This window comes from Dipodomys spectabilis, unplaced genomic scaffold (genome assembly GCF_019054845.1).
Source record: "Dipodomys spectabilis isolate Male_0828 unplaced genomic scaffold, ASM1905484v1 ptg000032l, whole genome shotgun sequence".
Classification (NCBI taxonomy): Eukaryota; Metazoa; Chordata; class Mammalia; order Rodentia; family Heteromyidae; genus Dipodomys; species Dipodomys spectabilis.
Genome location: NW_024870709.1, coordinates 15,053,286 through 15,059,137, shown reverse-complemented (window position 1 = coordinate 15,059,137; position 5,852 = coordinate 15,053,286). Strand labels below are relative to the sequence as shown.

The following is a 5,852-nucleotide window of genomic DNA, read 5'->3' as shown; positions in this document are numbered from 1 at the left end:
CATTTAGAAATGGAGAATTTAAATGTCAATACAAATGATTTTATAAATATGCAATGCTTTGGAAATCACAAATTCTAAGGGTTTTCTTTTGAATGCAAAGATATGTCAGCACTTTTAAGGTTTCAAAAACATGTCATTTGTTCGTATTTCTGTTATAAGGTTTTACGATACCCATTTTAAGTAGTTAAAGACCATTACTCCAAATTGAGTTTCTCAAAAGGAGATTTTTTTAAACCATAATAACAACACATTTATTACTAAAGAGAAAAGATTTATTCCCCAAGTTTCTTTGCAAAAAGTCAATCATGCCTGCAGAGGAATTTGATTAATGGTGCATAATCTACAGATGTTATAGAAGCATTGTAAGTGAGAATGTTAATTATCTAACTTTTAGCAGAAAGATAAGAGTTTAACCTTTAGAAAAAAGAAAGACAGGACTAAATAACTCATGGGAATTAATAATGGGGTAGTGAGCTTTTTATATTCACAATGGCAACTGAAATCTATCCCAGGTGACAACTGACAGAAACACATGAACATCACTTTTTACCAAGGCTGACATATGAAGTGTTGGCAGCCCCTCAGTTTCATCTTAAATAAGAGTCTACATCTCTAAAGTGCTCAAGAATACCAACCTACACACCAGAGGAAATTTATTACTATAAGTATATTTTAAGATAATTGAAACATGAATAGAAACTCAATAATTGCCCATGTTCTAGACTTCTAATTTTCTGGCTACTCTGTAATACAACTATTTACAAGGAATTATAGCTTTCTGTGACTTCATGCACATTATTTGTATTTCTCTGCCCCTTCTTTTGTGTAGACATTTGTGTTTTTAATGAATGCTCATTGAAATATTTATATGTCCTAGTGCTCTAATGCTTCTTTCTGCTTGAAGCCAAAGTTAATATTAAACAAAGAAATTGTTTGTCTACTTATGCAAACAAAATAATGATGATCAAGAAAGATTTTGCTTTAGAAATGCATAATATTTTGCATAAGGTCTAGACATAGAGAGTCAATTGGAATGCATATGCCCACAAAAATGAAGCCTTCAGCTAAAGGATACCTACAAATATTTCCTCAATAGTCCTTAAGAAACTGTCTTCTTCCCCTGTTTGCATTTTGTGATTTTGGAATTATTTTGCCCTCAGCGTTTTTCTTTGTTTTTCTATATGGTGTGGATGCACTGACCTTTACTAAGCTCCCAGTTCCCACAGACACATTGATGACTTCCAAGCCAATGCTACCAGCTACGCTTTAAAACATGTATCTCAGAGAGGCATATTCAATTGCACATTGTACATAACAAGTACAAATTGCATTTCACAAAGCCAGATAGAATCTCTTCTATATTTCTAATAATTGAACTTGAGTTCTGTTTTTATGATAATCAAACAATTTCAATCACTGACGAAGTCAACCTGCTCTTCAATATTGCTCTTAAATTATACTACATGTTACATTTGGGGGACAATCTGGTGACAGATACACTCTCATTTACTAAGATGTGCCAGTTCCTGGTTTGTATTTTTTTTTTTTCATCAAGCCACAAATTCAACCCTCTTTACCCAGGTAGGCTATATTTGAGGTTATTATCTTGGAAACAGCCTCGACCCTAAATCACTAATGTTTGTGAGGAAATAGTAAAAGTTCTCTGTGGACAGTCTTTTCTAGATGTAATCAAAGATTCCCATACTTATACTTGGTTGTTGTGAGAAAACACTGCAATTTTCCAGATCTCTAGACTGTGGACTTACACGAAGCACCTTTCTTCCTTTCATTTAGATTCCATTTTACTCCATTCATTTATTTCATTTCACTTCCAGAAAGTACTGGAAAGTAGCATTTTATCCTTTCTTGTTTTCATAATGCATGTCTTTTAAAAAATATTTCTGTAACAAATCAAAGTTAAGAACTAACTTATGTGTTCAGTTTTATTTAGATTATGTCTTCGATGGTGGCAGTAAGAATGGAGTACCTTTACCGGCTAGATGAGGGAAGAACTGGCTCCAGGAAAATAAGATTGAGATACCACTTACACCTCACAGTGCTAGCCTGCTTCATCACTCCCAAACTGGGCTTCCTTTGTTTATATCTCACTGAATGGTGTGACCATCTAGCAAACCAAAATAAAATCACCAAGGAATCAAAAGACTCCTCTGCATCTGTTATGTGCACACAGTAACTATGTCCTATTAATTCGAATTAGCTCTCACATCAGTATCCCTCTTATCCTCTTCTGGATACAACAGGTAAGGAAGCAATCATATTAAAAAGAAAAGTGGCTATATTATAAATTCCTAATAGAAAATGACCTGTTGAAATTATCTTAAGAAAAGGAACAGAGAGATGAGAGAAAAAGCTGGAGGAAGTGAATCTGATTTAATAAACATATGAAAATGTCACAACAATAACAACTTAGGCTAAAAATAATAATGGACTAATAATAAATCTTTTATTAATATTAGGATATTACACTAATTAAACTACACTGACAACCCTTCCAGTCAACATAACTACTCTGATTTTCTTGCTTCACCTCCAGATTCATGTTCCCTTAAATCTTTTCATTTCCTTGTTATTATGAATAAGGTTATTTCTATACTACTGGACAACCTGTACAACTCTCCAGTGTAATTATATTCTCTTTCACTCTCTCTCTCTGTGTATATATGTGTATAATTAATCAAAATGTTTTTAAAAGGCACTAATTAATGTCATAAAAGAGAAAAACATTTTTGAGAAAAATAATTAACTATCCTAAATGACTCAGCAGTAAATAACATTTACATAATCACAATAATGTAAATATATCATATTAATCATCTACAATAGCAGCGAAACTGTGTTGTATGAAAGGAGAGAAGGTTAGCAGTGAAACTATCAAGGATAGAAATACACACACACACACACACACACACACACACATACACATATGAAAAAGTAACTACCCAGAAGACAAAAGGTAATACCTGAAGGTAAAATAAAATGCAAATGGAGATCTAAAACATTATTTGGAAATATCATGGGATGTACAAGAGCAATCTGAAAGGGATCTAAGGACTCAAACGGCTTTTAAACAGACTGTAGACTAGCCTGCTTGGCCCAACTTCACCTCTACTTGTACAGGACTCTATTTCTAGCCAACTTCTGAGCCTCTTAGTAATTCTCTAATGAAACTGAATTGATTGTCTGCATTCCCACTGTGTAGAATTCAGACTTCTTGGCTTTGCTTTGTCTGTTACCTCTTGTCCTGCTGCTTTCCACCTCCTAAAGCTTTTGCTGATGGATCTGCTATTACCTCCTCTCCTTTCTCTTTGTCCCAGTGGACTTATACCTTCTCTCTCACACACACTTTCTCTTCTCTCTCTCTGTCTCTCTTTCTCTCTCTCTACACACACACACAAAACTTTCAGAAAGTCCTGGTAAATATTGCTTGTATGGGAACTACTTTTTGTTTCATTTTTGCTTAAAATGTTTCTCATCCTTTCTATTCTTTTTTTTATACATCATTTTTATTCTTACAAAACCTTTTCACTTGGCTAATTAAGTTGCCTAGTACAAGCAATAGCAAAATTCAGAAGTGAATATAATGTTCAGTTGTCCTCTCAGTTCTGGCATTCTTTGTGCTGGATTTCACAGTGAGTGGACTGTGGATAGGCTTGTCTTCACTCTGTGCCTCTTCTCAACATTCACCTCTCAGCTCCAATAGAAATCAGGGTGATGGAGAGAGAGGAAGACAGTAGAAATGAGTGGAATTAGTGCTTGAGCCATCTGATGTAGTACATTCTAAACTTCTATGTGCAAAGGGCAATCTTTCCTTTGTAGATTTCCTAGCACAATGTTTGGAAAGCATCTCCCTGATTCTTATCGTCACACCTTAGAGACATCCACTTAGCTCACCTGACACAACAGTGACTCTCTCCATAATACTTACATTTTTCTCCTCAATCTGGAGCGATCCACCTTGCACATTTCCATAGTTGTGTCCCCATTGTTCTCCCAACCGAATCTTGTAGCATAAAACCTGTCTCAGACCCATTACATCCTGTAGATCATTTGGACTGGCAAGCCACATGGAGTTGCAGATAACTTCTATTGTAGAAGCATCTGGCTAGACAAAGTATTCGCCTTTAGCACTTTATAGAAGTGAGAGCTGGAATTCTTTGGGCCTAAGGTAATTTAAGTCAGGTTTTTGGAAACATTCTTCTGATGTTCAATCATTAAGCTTGCAATGAGAGAAAACATTTTTTTTAATCCTCTGGATGGTGAATGTTACCTGAATATGAAAATTTTCTCCACAGAATTTTTTTTTAGTCTCTTAAATCTCAACATTTTATTTCATCTAGCCTCAAAGTTATAAAAACCCATTAGGGATATTTCCACATGAAATGGCAAAGTGGGTAATAATTTCTCATTTTAGAATGAGTTGCCTCTCGTTGCTTCTTTGTTTTCATCTTGGAGCCTCAGTTCAATATGAACACCAAAGAATTACCTTTGTTTATCTCCTCTTACTCTGTAATGAGCCACCTTTAGCAAGCTACTTAACCTCCAGAAAATGAAATGATTGACTTGAGAGTGCTCTCATCAACAACAACCAAAAAAAATGCAAGTGTTATCAGCAGACAATAGAAATGTTTTAATTTGCTTGTATGAGAGGAATAGGTCAACACAGGAAATCCTCACCACAGGAAAAATATACAAAACAGCTTTAGATATAGTCTGTAGTTGGGTTTTTTTTCCTTAAGTTAAATCTTTAATACCTACTCAATGAATCTAAATGCTAGGATACTTGTCCATTGCTAACTGTGGTAACTGTAAATCAATGCAATTACTTTGGTAAACAGTTTAATGTTAATACATAAACCTGAGGAATTAGATGACATACAGCTTTGACTAGACATACATTCTGGAGAAACTCATACGTATATGCACCTGGAGACAAATACTGCAATATTCATAGGAGTATGTTCATAAGAAAATTTGGAATAAAATAATCTATCAGAAGTAGAATGAATAATAACTCATGTTGTTTCACAGAATATAATATAATACAGCAAAGAAGATGAATAAACTGCTGCCTTTATTGATGTGCATAAATATAAAAAATGCTATTGCATAAAAGAAAGTTACAGAAGACAACATACGGAGTGATTCCTGTTATATAAAATGGAAAACCAGTAAAAATCAAATATGTAGTGTTTGAGGTTATATAATTGATAAAGAAAAATTTTAAAAACTGCCACCAACAAGAAATAAATACTAAAGTCAAAATACCAAAAAGTGGCGACTTCAAGGGTGGGGTGATAGGTATAACCAAGGTGGAGTACAAAGGCTTAAAATTTCTATTATGATCAAAATATAAAAATTAGAAAGGAAGAAAGCATTATGGATATGTGTATTATAGAAGATGTAATGATAACTGATTGATTTAGTTGGTGTACTAGCTAACAAAACAAATGGGAGTCAGAAAGGCAAGAATCCATTAATATCTTCGTCAAAGGACAAAGGAGAAAAAATGGCATTATCAGAGTCCTGACTGGCACCAATAGACAGACAGCCATGAGATGGGAAGTCTCCAGTGAGAGATGGTGGGAAAGAAATATTCTGACTTCAATCCTCTTTCGGCCTTTCGGCCATCTTCCCTGATTCTCATAGGCCAAACACAGGTGCCTGAATACACAGGTAATTCATTCTACAGTACACATCTCTCCTGGAGATGAGGGCCAAAAAGCCCAAGACAGGCACACTAGGAAACAAATGCAGGGTACAGAAATACCCATTTTATCATTATCCCTACCAACATGTACATTGTGTCTACCGTCTTTTATGAATGACACACT

The 5,852-nt window shown here is 34.7% G+C and overlaps 1 pseudogene; it reads left to right on the top strand.

Annotated features, from left to right (window-relative positions):
* The first annotated feature begins 2,854 nt into the window (after positions 1-2,854).
* On the top strand, positions 2,855-2,948 carry LOC122105728 (annotated as a pseudogene).
* The last annotated feature ends 2,904 nt before the right edge of the window (positions 2,949-5,852 follow it).